We start from the raw sequence: 14389 nt of genomic DNA, 5'->3' as shown, positions 1-14389 counted from the left end.
GCAGGGTCAGCCTCCACCAGGCCCCCCCCATGTCTACCACCACCCCCACCCCCAGCCACCAGGGGCAGTCTCCACCAGGCCCCCACCCATGTCTCCCACTACCCCTCACCCACAGCCACCAGGGGCACACTCCACCAGGCCCCCACTCATGTCTCCCACCACCCCCACCCCCCAGCAGTCAGGGGCAGCCTCCACCAGGCCCCCACTCATGTCCCCTATTACTCCCACCCCCCGCACCTCAGGGGCACCCTCCACCAGGCCCCCACTCATGTCTCCCACCACCCCCCACCCCCCAGCCACCAGGGACAGATTCCACCAGGCCCCCACTCATGTCTCCCACCCCCCCCCCACCCCCCAGCAGTGCAGAGGCAGCCTCCACCAGGCCCCCACTCATGTCCCCTATTACTCCCACCCCCCGCACCTCAGGGGCACCCTCCACCAGGCCCCCACTCATGTCTCCCACCACCCCCCACCCCCCAGCCACCAGGGACAGATTCCACCAGGCCCCCACTCATGTCTCCCACCACCCCCACCCCCCAGCCACCAGGGGTAATTCCACCAGGCCCCCACTCATGTCTACCACCACCCCCACCCCCCAGCAGTGCAGGGGCAGCCTCCACCAGGCCCCCACTCATGTCTCCCACCACCCCCACCCCCCAGCAGTGCAGGGGCAGCCACCACCAGGCCCCCACCGATGTCCACCACCACCCCCACCCCCCAGCAGTCAGGGGCAGCCTCCACCAGGCCCCCACTCATGTCCCCTATTACCCCTACCCCCAGCAGTGCAGGGGCACCCTCCACCAGGCCCCCACTCATGTCTGCCACCACCCCCCACACCCCAGCCACCAGGGGCAGCCTCCACCAGGCCCCCACTCATGTCTCCCACCACCCCCACCCCCACGCAGTGCAGGGGCACCCTACACCAGGCCCCCACTCATGTCTCCCACCACCCCCACCCCCCAGCCACCAGGGGCAGCCTCCACCAGGCCCCCACTCATGTCCCCTATTACCCCAACCCCCACGCAGTGCAGGGGCACCCTCCACCAGGCCCCCATTCATGTCTCCCACCACCCCCCACCCCCCAGCCACCAGGGGCAGATTCCACCAGGCCCCCACTCATGTCCCCTATTACACCCACCCCTCGCAGTGCAGGGGCACCCTCCACCAGGCCCCCACTCATGTCTCCCACCACCCCCCACCCCCCAGCCACCAGTGGCAGATTCCACCAGGCCCCCACTCATGTCCCCTATTACCCCCACCCCCCCAGCAGTCAAGGGCAGCCTCCACCAGGCCCCCACTCATGTCCCCTATTACCCCCACCCCCCCGCAGTGCAGGGGCACCCCCCACCAGGCCCCCACTCATGTCTCCCACCACCCCCACCCCCCAGCCACCAGGGGCAGCCTCCACCAGGCCCCCACCCATGTCTACCACCACCCCCAGCCACCAGGGGCAGATCCCACCAGGCCCCCACTCATGTCTACCACCACCCCCACCCCCCAGCCACCAGGGGCAGATTCCACCAGACCCCCACTCATGTCTACCACCACCCCCACCCCCCAGCAGTGCAGGGGCAGCCTCCACCAGGCCCCCACTCATGTCCCCTATTACCCCCACCCCCCAGCACTGTGGGGCACCTGCCAGCAGCCCCCACTCATGTCCAACTCATGTTCCCCTGCACCCCCACCCCCCAGCACCGTGGGGCACCTGCCAGCAGGCCCCCACTCATGTCCAACTCATGTTCCCCTGCACCCCCACCCCCCAGCACCGTGGGGCACCTGCCAGCAGGCCCCCACTCATGTCCAACTCATGTTCCCCTGCACCCCTTCCCCCCAGCACCGTGGGGCACGTGCCAGCAGGCCCCCACTCATGTCCAACTCATGTTCCCCTGCACCCCCACCCCCCAGCACCGTGGGGCACCCAGTCCCCATGGTCAGTCTCCAAATGCAAAACACCCACCCGAGTATTGCATCTACCCACTCAGAAATGGAAACAACATGATAGAACTGCAATTGCAAGTTTGGCAACAAACACATGTCCCTCACATACACCCAATGGGTGTCAGTGAATCTCCAAACCCGTATCATGATATGCATGAAACCAATGAGATGATACTACACATTGAAGTTTGATCTAAAAATATGTATTAAAGAAAACAACAATTGAATCAAAAATAAACAGAAATGGGAATGTAAAAAAAGTAAAAAGAAGCATGTCCATGAAAAAATGCAAAACCAAAAATCAGAATCCAAAGGAATGGTGCCCAAAGTCACAGTCCAGAAAAGAAAATCCAATGTGAAATTATAATAGAAAGCCATTGCTCCATGGGTAAATGTTAAAAAGAAACGAAAATCCAACAGTGAACTATTTACAGGTGAACAAGCCAGGGTCCATGATCCCAACAAAAGAAATGAAACCTATCTAACAACACTACCTAATAAAAAATAACTATATACAAAAATGTGGCCCATTGTCCAAAAGGTCCAAAGAAAAAGCAAAAACAAAGGAAACCTAACACTAACTACATAACTATTTACATGGGCAGCGGGCTAGTCCAACGGCTCACTGGATGTTGTCATGGGCCAGGGCATCATCAAACTCCTGTTCAATGGCTTGGAGGTGGGCATGTTCCCTGGCCCCGAGGTATCGCAGGGATAAAGCAGTGTCCAGCTCCAACTCCCTGCGAAGACCCTCGAGGCACTCAGCCCGCCTCAGCGCCCTCCGCATGGAGTTCTCCGCCCTGACCATTGTGAGCAGTTCCTCCTCTGCCAACTGCCGCTCCGCACCTATCCGCTGGCCCAACCGCTCCCACACGGAAGCCAATCCCATTCCAGGGTTCTCCTGCCCTCCGGCCGATGCCTGCACCCCTGATGTTGATGGCCCCAAACCATGATGCCTCCCACGTCGAGCCTGCCGCTGCCTCTGACGCAACTGCCTGTGCCAGCACGACGGCATCCAGGCTGATGGTATCCACCAACGCCGTCATGCACGTGCCCTGCCCGATGATGCCGTCACATCCTCCATCTGCTGGGGTCCAGTTGCTGGTGTGTCCACCCCTGCTGGACCTCCGACTCCCAACTGTGGCAGGGATGGGATCCCCACTGAGCCGGCTGCATTGGTCGGGGCAGGTCCACAGGGGGCCCTGGTGGCATCTGGGCCGGAAGACGGCATGGAGAACGACTGGTGCATAGTCTCCACAGAGGAGGAGAGGGTCGCCAGATTGGCCGACACATGTAGGAAACCCCCGACCATGGCCGTTCCCAACTGGGCCACGTCGGCACGGTGCTCTCCGTGATGACGTGCATGCTCCTCCCGGGAAGCACGCACCTCATCACGAATTGCACCTGTGCGCAACGCGACACCAATCAGGACCTTCTCCATACGGCCAGGGGTCCCCTCGTACGCAGGTGGAGGGGAGTCAGATGACATGGACATCCCCCCTACCTGCGGACGGGCCTGGCATGGGGCATCCCTGCTGGTGCATGGTGGTGCAGTCACAGTGTCAGGGACAGTGACATGCACAGGCCCCTCCACGGCGACCTGTGCTGCCTCCTGCCCCTGCCCCTGGACTGCAACACTTGCACCAGCAGGGATGCCCCCACCAGGCCCCATGTGCGCCTCAGTAGCGGTCTCCTCCTCCTCTGTGGAAACTACCAACCTGGATGGCTCCACCCCGTCTTCCGCCGTTGCATGCCCCTGTGGGGGCTCACCCACCCCTTCCGCTGCAGCCGTGGGGCATCCCTGCCGCTTTGCTCCACAGAGCCATCTCCGCCCTCTTCTTCACGTGGCGCTGTGTAGAGGGAGACATAGAACACAAGCATCAGGGTACTGTACAATGGTCCCCTAGACAGGAAGCAATAGCAGATGAGTGGCACTGTCAAAGATCACTTCCATCATGTCCCTCCACAACACATGGCTCAGTGCAGGTAAAACACATGCGGTAACAGGCATGGCGCATGCTATGGACATTAGCATACATGTCCAAGTTATTCTTTAAACATACGCTGTTGTTTTGGAACTCACATGCATCATGTGCCATGCCTATCACATGCACACACTTCACCCTAGTTTCATCCATCTGGCCTCGTACACCACAGACACAGTGGATAGAAGGATGACTAGGCTGCATCAGTGAACCGGAACATTGCCACAGACATGTGTCATGCATCCCAGGCATTCACAAGTCACAGACACGCTGGTCAGACACACAGACATGGACAGCATATATGTACATGGCATCAGCACCCATCCCTCACCCATGTCCAGGAACAGAGACTGGCATGCTTTCATGTGGCCATTCCCATAGGGCAACCCATGTTGCATCTGAACACATGCACCAACCGTGTGGTTCACACATTACTGGTCTCGCATGCATGACGTCCCTGCACACACACATGCATACATGGGCTATGTCACACATACAGGCAAGTATCAGACAACCAGCACACTGCGACATGCCCTGTCTCACACAGCAATGCTTGGCCACTTACCGCTCAACTCCAGACGGGTCTGCCTCTCAAGGATCTGGCTGTGGAGCGCTGGGCCTACGCGTTCCAGGACCCTCATCTGGATGGTACTCATGCGGCCCCGGCCCCCCTCCACGAGGCGCCGGGCCTTCATCAGGGTCCTGGACCTGCAGTCATCCCAGCACTTCTTGACATGTTGGTAGTCACGGACTGCCACCTCCTCTGCGTTGATGGCAGTCACGATGTCCGTCCAGATCCGAGTCCGTCCTTCCTTGTTGGCGCGCTTACTTCCGAAGAGGGCATCATACTGCCCCAGGACTTGCTCCACCAGGACACCAACTTCGGTGGCACTGAAGCTGGAGCCCCTCTGCCTCTCTGGCTGGGGTTGCCAGTGGTGCCAGATGTAGCAGTGCCCGACATGGCAACCCCAGAGGCAGGAGTGGGTGGGCAACTGGGTCCTGGGGCTGGGCTGTGGAGCGATGGTATCCCAGTCGGGAGTCTTCTGTTCCAGCAGGGGTGGACACAGCAAATGGACCCCTGCAGATGGCTGATGTGCAGGCACCAAATGGCAGGGCACGGTGGCAGCAGGCAGGCAGGCAGGCAGGCAGGCAGCAGCAGATGGCTCGTGGGAGGCTGCTTGGGGCTCTGGGGGGCAGTAATTCGGCCTTTTGGGCAGGAGCGTGGTCTTCCGTGTGCTTACGCGTGGCCAGCTTGATACGGAGTGATTTGGCATGTGAAAATCCTGCACGTTTGCGTGTAAATCGAGGAAAGGCCCTTAGCGCGTATGCACGTCAGCACGCATATGCGATTTCATTGGACCAAAGGCCCTTAGCGCGTGAGCGCATCTGTGACGTGAGGCGCGCGTGTGTTTCCCTCATTACACGTGATGACAGAGCACACGTGGATTTCCACCAATCGCGTGTGGAACTTCTTGCGCACCCCAGAAATACACGTACCCAGGCCAATCGCGTGTACGCTCACTTCCCTCCGATCACACGCGATGACACTCGGACGTGCAGTTTCATTTCATTGGCCCAAAGGCCACCATGCGCAGCTGTGACGTCACGCGCATTGCCGTAGAGAATGGCGCATGTAAAAATGAAGAGATACACGTCCGAGTGTCAAAGCGCGTAATTGGTGGAAATGGCCTCATTGAGTATGCGCGTCTGTGACGTGTGTATAAAAGGTACGTGTAGGACGCCATTTCCTTGTACGTGCTTTTCGTGGAGAGCGAGTGGGTGAAATATGTACTTCTTGTCGGTTCACACGCGATTTACTTCACAGCGTTTCCAGTTCGTACTCCCTGTTACCTCTGACAGTTTTTTCTCTTTTCCTCTTTTTCCTGGGCCTGTTTCCTCAAACAGCTTCCCTACTACTGTTGTCCTGTCTCCTCAGACAGCGTACAATTCTTCTTTTGGCGGGGGTGTTGCCACACGCACACGCGCATATTTTCCACGCTTTTGTTCCTGGCAGACGGTGAGTCGCGCACGTATCTAACATCTTTACTTGCCCCGTGTGTTGCGTACCCCTTCAGAGGTCATTCTAGGCTGCGTGTGACACGCGTACGTTCATTCTTGTGTTCCTGGGAGCCACAGCATAGTGCAGGTTTTTTTTTTACACGCACGTGGTCTAGGAGGGGTTGCGTGCACCTTACTTCCCTTTTTTGGGCTGCCTGTGCGTTGCGTGACCCGTCGTCTTTCCCCAGGGGTGACATACAGCCTTGCTAGAGCACTAGGGTACGATTACCATCTGGTACCCAAGCCCTTTGACCCCCAATTGCCCAGGACGATAGTTCACATCAACTCCCATACACACACTAACATCAGTGCTATGGCTGGGAGGCGAACAAGCTGTAAGGGTGGCAAAGGTGGCCGAGCCCCAAGTGGTGGCCGTGGTGGATCCGGTACGGGACGTGGCCGTGACTTGCAGGGTGCCCCTAGCCCCCCCATGTGTGGAGGAGCAGTCAGGGACACCCATGCCCACCCCCCCTCTGGTTGAGGTTACCGTGGCTGACACCATCCATGCTCAGCCCTTGTTGGACCAGCCCACTGTGGAACCAGACCTGGCACAGGGTGACTCCATGGCTGACTTCCAGGTCAGCAGGTCTAGGCCACGTGCGCCGGTGAACGTTGGTGTCATCAGGCCACGTGGATCAGGGGCAGCTAGGTCATCTACTGCCCCGCGTAGGGAGGTTGGGGAGGCTGCAGGGGCAGTTGCGGCTCCATCCACCCCACCTCTCACACACCCAGCCAGGACAGTGTCGGTCCAAGTCCATCATGCTGACATTCCCCCTGACACCATCACACTTGAGATAATGCGTGCACCAACTCCCATGCTGAGTGTGCAATCCCACGCTCCTGCCCCTAGTGTCCAGAGCGGTGCAGGACACTCCGGATCCCCACCACCTTCCAAGAGGAAGAGTGCTCGTCCAGTAGAGGCTGATGCCCCAGACACGGCTACACAGTCCGGCCCGTCAAGGAAGCCCAGCTTCAATGAGGCCGAACTGAATGCACTTGTAGAGTATGTGACCGCACATGACCGCGAAATGGTGATTGTTGCAGGATCCAAGACCACACCTGCACAACGTCAGGCACACTGGCAGACCATTGCGGACATCATAAGTGCCCTTGGAATCGTGAGGCGCATAGCTAATGATTGCTACAAGCGCTGGAATGACCTGAAGCGCAGGGCAAAGAATAAGCTGGCCTCAAGTCATGCCGCAACTCTAGTGACTGGAGGTGGGTCTCCAGCAGATGACATAGAACTCACTCCACATGAGCAGGTTGCTGGGACCTACGTCACGGAGGAACAGATCCAAGGCGTGGGAGTAGTGGCAGATTACGAGGCATTGTCCGGTGAGTGCACATGCATGTGTGTGTCATCCATGTGCATGTTGTGTGTGGGAGGGCTTCTGTTTGTGTGCCAGGGGAGGGTGTGTGTGCCTGAGTGGTTCGGCTCACCCATGTGCCTCTTCCTAAACATTCTTGGCACCAGCATTTGGGTATAGCAGCATCCCTTCGGCCAACATTAGACATCCAGCCCAACACCACGCCAGTTGCCCTTGGAGTGTCATCTTGCCACTACACTGTTGCTTATTTACCTCTGCTTATTCGGGCAGATTGTTTGCATACCACCACTTTTACTCGGGATTTCTCAGTCCTATTGTCACATGTCTGACATGGCTATGGTACAGTGGACTGGCTCAGTTTCGTGGACATGATTAGTTTGGACATGACCCTGTGCTATAGTACCATTTTTGACTGTCAGCTGCATGTTAAACATTAGAACCATTACAATGAAAATAATCAATCATATGAACAAACTGGACTGAATGAACAATTGGTGACCTCCTCTCCCTCTTCACTTCATGGCTAGGGTAGATGCCATCTGTGTGATGGCATGTGTATTTGACCTGCCAATCACTGGCCAATGTGTGATGGCACTGCAGGCAGCATGCAGCAAATGTGGTCATCTTCCATTTTGGTGTCATCAATGTGTGGCATCTGCCTCCCCATCATACGCAGTGACGGTGCATGCATGGGAGTGTTTTAGTCATGTGGGACATGTGTCAATCAAGTACTGTTTCTGTAGCCTCTCAGCCCTCATTGTGTGCCATGGTGCTAATGCCTGTTTCCATTTGTTTTCTTTCATGTCTTTGCAGGGGAAGACGCACCTGATACTACTGGGGTTGTGGAGGTGGTGCAGACCCAGGAGGGGTCTGAGGGCCGACCGACCACCAGTGAGGGACGTGGTATGGTGGTGGGTGAGAACCCACAACTGCTGCAGGTCGTGCCCTCAAGGGGTGTCTCTGGCTGCACCTCCCCCGAGCTGTACTCAGGTGTTGATTCGGATGATGAGACCTACGTGCCGTCGCAGGTGAGTGTTCCTGGGAGGGATTCTGTTCTGTCCGACCCACCTGCACCAGGGTTAGAACCCTCAATGGGGATGTCAGTGTTGGCAGGTACGCCTTTGGTGGTTACAGATGCAGGGTCACACTCCGCGACATCTGATCCTGTTCCTGGGCCAGCAGATCAGAGGGGGAATGCAGTCATGCAGCCTCAGGCAGTGCCGGCACAGCAAGGCGCAGTTCGCCTTGCCCCAGACAGGTGTGGTGCCCGCCGACGTGGTGGCTGTACGCCACCTGGCAATACCGCATGGGAGCAATCCATTTACGGTATGGCAACCCAACAGGCAGCATCATCAGAGATGATGGCTCAGGCCATGGATAGGGTGGCCACTTCCATTGTCCCCCCCGAAAGGCTGATGGAGCGACTACAGCAGGCAAATGACTCCATCTGCCAGTCACACAGGGAGGATATGTTGGCGTCCAACAGGGACAGGCGGGCGGCACTGGCGACTCTGCAGGAAGCCATCTCCATAGAGTCCCAGGGCCACAGGGAAGCCCTGAGGCTGGAACTCCTTCACCTCAGGACGACTCTTGTTGAGCTTGAGGCTTCAACAGACCGAAGGACAGAACAGCAGCTGGAGCGTCTCACCCGTACGCTCTCAGCTGAGTTGCAGGCAACTAGGGCGGGGGTCCGGGCATCCCGTGAGTTGTTGCATGGGGACCTCCGCACACTCATCCTCCAGAACGAGACCTACCACACCCGCATGCTTGCAGCCATGGAGGAACAGAGTAGGGCCTTGCGTGGGCTGCCTCCCATAGTGCCACCACCTCTGGATGCAGCTGCACAGGGTGAGAATAGCGACAGCAGTGATACTCCCACAATAGGGTAGCCGTGTGGGCCATGAGCCCATGGAGGTGTTTTTTTTTCACAAGATCCACACAGGTGGGTTTTGGTGTGCACCCTGTCCTCGGACCTCCTGGGTGGCCTCGCCAACCCCCCCCGGGCCATTAATGGCCATTTTTGAATTTTATTTTCATTTATTTATTTATTTATTTATTTTTTGGGGGACAATGTGTTGCCTTGTGTGGCTCCCGTGGGCATACGCTGCATTGCGGCTGGGCACATGCAGGCTTGTCATGGATTTGGTTCAGATTCTTGGGTTTTTGTCACACACACCCCTCCTGCTTCCCGTTTCCATGGGCTTGCAAAGGGTGTACCCAAGTGACATTGACGTACATGGTGACATTGGACTCCCATGAGCTGTGTGGGCAGTCTGTAGTCAATACTGTGTATACATTCATAGTGCATATTGTTGTTGTATTGTACACTGCGTGGTGTATTTATATGTGCCTCTGCATCCATCTCATCCTCCATATTTGCAGGTCCATTCCTCATGTCTTCACAATGCGGTTCACCTTGGAACTGGAGTCCATGTTGTAAGCATTGCACCTAAACTCTTGCGTGGCGCTAACACTGTATACCTGCAAGTGTTCGGAGGGCTGTCATCATCAGGTGGTGAGGCTAGCTAATTTTTAGTTCTGTAATGTCATGTTTAAGGTGGGTTGGAGGTTGTGTAGGTGATTGGTATTATTGGTAAATATTTGGTGATGTGGGCTGTAGGTCCTGCATAACTGTGAGCATTTCATATGTGGACAGGTTTCCATTAGGGACACTGTGGCTGTTGACACTTGGGGCATGTTGTGGGGATTAATTTCTTCCCTCTCACATTGCATGACGTGCCATGGTGTGTTGTGTGGCCGTGCCGTGGAGGGGGTGGGTGACATGGCACTGTTTTCATGTAGTATTTTGCAAGTGGGTATTCATTTCTGCAGCATGGAAGTGTCCTTTCATGACACTGCATTGGTGGTGTTTGTGTAGGTAGGGATGCACACATTGTGACACTTCCACATGAACAATCTCAGGCTGCTATGGTTCTGACAGTTGACAGTCCCTTTGTTCGTCTTAATTGTCAGGTCAAGTCATCATTGCTTATCAGATGGTATGTGCCAGGCCTGTGTGCACTCCACTGGGGTGTGATTTCTATGTGAAGTAATTAGCCACCAGCTGCGTACGGGCTGCCTCACCCCATGCCCTCTCCCCTCCCATGCGCAGCGGGCATGCATGTGGTTGGGGATGTGTGGGCACCACCATGTCCACGGCCAGGCCCCGGCGTGTTGCAACGTTGTGCAGGACACATGCTGCCACTATGATCCTGCACACTACTGGGGGCGCATATAACAGCTGCCCGCCAGACCGGTCAAGGGAGCGAAAGTGTGACTTGAGCACTCCGAATGTGCGCTCCACTATGCCCCGGGTTGCAATATGGGCTGTGTTGTATCTTACCTCTGGAGGCGTGATGGGGTTCCGAATTGACGTCATCATGTGGGTGCTCAGAGGGTAGGCACTGTCCTCTGGTGAGGAGGTGATGGGTATCATTAGTGGGGTAGTGACATAACTCTGCCTCTGACATGCATGCCTGTGCAGTGGCATTCATACTCACCAAGCAGCCATGTGTCACCATGCCGCCCAGCTTCGAGGTCCCGGCTTAGGGTAGACATTCGGTAAATGAAGCTGTCGTGGGTGGACCCTGGATAGTTGGCATATACTGAGGTGATGATTCCCTTAGCATTACATACTACCTGCACGTTGAAGGAATGCCAGTGCTTGCGGTTCCTATAGATGTGCTCAGATGCCCTGGGGGGACGTAGTGCCACATGGGTGCAGTCAATGGAACCTAGCACTTTTGGAAATTGTGCCACACCGTAGAAATCGAGGGTGGCAGCCTGCCTTTCTGCAGGTGTCCTGGGCAGGTATATGTGCCTACGGACTGATGGGCGTGCAGTGATGATGTTCAAGACCTGGTGTAGGCAGCGTGACTGCGTGGCCTGTGACACCCCACCCACCATGGCACTTGTCCGCTGAAATGATCCTGTGGCCAAGAAGTGCAGTACATTGAGGACCTTCTCCAGGGGGCTGAGTGCTTGGGAGCACAGGGTGGGTGATGTGAGGTCATCCTCCCACTCATTAACCAGGTCCAGTATTATGTGTGGGGGAAACCTTTACCTCCCACACACCTGGTCATCAGGCATCCCAAAAAGGCTTGTTCTGGGAGTGAAAATTCGGGCCCTCACTATCCTCCTCCTCCTCCTCCTCCTTTGGTAACCCACGGCCACTGCTGCTAGGAATGGTATATTCATCCTGGCGTATGAGCTTGTTTGTGGTTTTCGCGCACTTTTATGCTGCGCGGGTCGACGTACGCCTGCTTCATGCTGGCGTACGTGTGTCAGGATTGGACCCTTTTTCGGCTCGTCGTAGGCGAACGTGTGAATCTTCCCGCCCACGCCAGGAATACATGTAGCACGCTCTCACAGGCACAGTCGCGGGTAAATATTCCCGCCCACCCCTGGAATACATGTGACCCACTCTCACAGGCCCAATCACGTGTGGAAGTTCACGCGCACCCCGAAGTACACGTACCCAGGCAAATCGCGTGTGGAAGTTCACGCGCACCCCCAGTAATACACGTACCCAGGCAAATCGCGTGTGGAAGTTCACGCGCACCCCGAAGTACACGTACCCAGGCAAATTGCACGGCTGGTGGGTGGGGGTGGTGGGAGACATGGGTGGGGGCCTGGTGGAGGGTGCCCCTGGTGGCTGGGGGTGGTGGGAGACATGAGTGGGGGCCTGGTGGAGGCTGCCCCTGGTGGCTGGGGGGTTGGGGTGGTGGGAGACATGGGTGGGGGCCTGGTGGAGGGTGCCCCTGGTGGCTGGGGGGTGGGGGTGGTGGGAGACATGAGTGGGGGCCTGGTGGAGGCTGCCCCTGGTGGCTGGGGGGTGGGGGTGGTGGGAGACATGAGTGGGGGCCGGGTGGAGGCTGCCCCTGACTGCTGGGGGGTGGGAGTAATAGGGGACATGAGTGGGGGCCTGGTGGAGGCTGCCCCTGACTGCTGGGGGGTGGGGGCGGTGGGTGACATGGGTGGGGGCCTGGTGGAGGGTGCCCCTGGTGGCTGGGGGGCGGGGGGTGGTGGGAGACATGGTTGGGGGCCTGGTGGAGGGTGACCCTGGTGGCTTGGGGGTGGGGGGTGGTGGGAGACATAAGTGGGGGCCTGGTGGAGGCTGCCCCTGACTGCTGGGGGGTGGGGGTGGTGGGAGACATGAGTGGGGGCCTGGTGGAGGGTGCCCCTGGTGGCGGGGGGCTGGGGGTAATAGGGGACATGAGTGGGGGCCTGGTGGAGGCTGCCCCTGGTGGCTGGGGGGTGGGGGTGGTGGGAGACATGAGTGGGGGCCTGGTGGAGGGTGCCCCTGCACTGCGGTGGGTGGGGGTAATAGGGGACATGAGTGGGGGCCTGGTGGAGGCTGCCCCTGACTGCTGGGGGGTGGGGGTAATAGGTTACATGAGTGGGGGCCTGGTGGAGGCTGCCCCTGGTGGCTGAGGGGTGGGGGTGGTGGGAGACATGAGTGGGGGCCTGGTGGAGGGTGCCCCTGGTGGCTGGGGGGTGGGGGTGGTGGGAGACATGAGTGGGGGCCTGGTGGAGGCTGCCCCTGGTGGCTGGGGGGTGGGGGTGGTGGGAGACATGAGTGGGGGCCTGGTGGAGGGTGCCCCTGCACTGCGGGGGGTGGAGGTAATGGGGGACATGAGTGGGGGCCTGGAGGAGGCTGCCCCTGGTGGCTGGGGGGTGGGGGTGGTGGGAGACATGAGTGGGGGCCTGGTGGAGGCTGCCCCTGCACTGCAGGGGGGTGGGGGTAATAGGGGACATGAGTGGGGGCCTGGTGGAGGCTGCCCCTGGTGGCTGGGGGGTGGGGGTGGTGGGAGATATGAGTGGGGGCCTGGTGGAGGCTGCCCTTGACTGCTGGGGGGTGGGGGTAATAGGGGACATGAGTGGGGGCCTGGTGGAGGCTGCCCCTGGTGGCTGGGGGGTGGGGGTGGTGGGAGACATGAGTGGGGGCCTGATGGAGGGTGCCCCTGACTGCTGGGGGTGGGGGTAATAGGGGACATGAGTGGGGGCCTGGTGGAGGCTGCCCCTGGTGGCTGGGGGGTGGGGGTGGTGGGAGACATGAGTGGGGGCCTGGTGGAAGGTGCCCCTGCACTGCGGGGGGGTGGGGGTAATAGGGGACATGAGTGGGGGCCTGGTGGAGGCTGCCCTTGGTGGCTGGGGGGTGGGGGTGGTGGGAGACATGATTGGGGGCCTGGTGGAGGCTGTCCCTGACTGCTGGGGGGTGGGGGTAATAGGGGACATGAGTGGGGGCCTGGTGGAGGCTGCCCCTGACTGCTGGGGGGTGGGGGTGGTGGGTGACATGGGTGGGGGCCTGGTGGAGGGTGCCCCTGGTGGCTGGGGGGTGGGGGGTGGTGGGAGACATGAGTGGGGGCCTGGTGGAGGTTGCCCCTGGTGGCTGGGGGGTGGGGGTGGTGGGAGACATGAGTGGGGGCCTGGTGGAGGCTGCCCCTGACTGCGGTGGGGTGGGGGTAATAGGGGACATGAGTGGGGGCCTGGTGGAGGCTGCCCCTTGTGGCTGGGGGGTGGGGGTGGTGGGAGACATGAGTGGGGGCCTGGTGGAGGCTGCCCCTGACTGCTGGGGGGTGGGGGTAATAGGGGACATGAGTGGGGGCCTGGTGGAGGTTGCCCCTGACTGCTGGGGGGTGGGGGTGGTGGGTGACATGGGTGGGGGCCGGGTGGAGGTTGTCCCTGGGGGGTGGGGGGTGGTGGGAGACATGAGTGGGGGCCTGGTGGAGGTTGCCCCTGACTGTTGGGGGGTGGGGGTGGTGGGAGACATGAGTGGGGGCCTGGTGGAGGCTGCCCCTGCACTGCGGGGGGTGGGGGTGGTGGGAGACATGGGTGGGGGCCTGGTGGAGGGTGCCCCTGGTGGCTGGGGGGTGGGGGGTGGTGGGATACATGAGTGGGGGCCTGGAGGAGGCTGCCCCTGACTGCTGGGGGGTGGGGGTGGTGGGAGACATGAGTGGGGGCCTGGTGGAGGGTGCCCCTGGTGGCAGGGGGGTGGGGGTAATAGGGGACATGAGTGGGGGCCTGGTGGAGGCTGCCCCTGGTGGCTGGGGGGTGGGGGTGGTGGGAGACATGAGT

The sequence above is a fragment of the Ambystoma mexicanum genome, chromosome 10 (genome assembly GCF_040938575.1).
Source record: "Ambystoma mexicanum isolate Mex_15411 chromosome 10, UKY_AmexF1_1, whole genome shotgun sequence".
Lineage (NCBI taxonomy): Eukaryota > Metazoa > Chordata > Amphibia > Caudata > Ambystomatidae > Ambystoma > Ambystoma mexicanum.
This window is presented reverse-complemented; position numbering follows the sequence as displayed.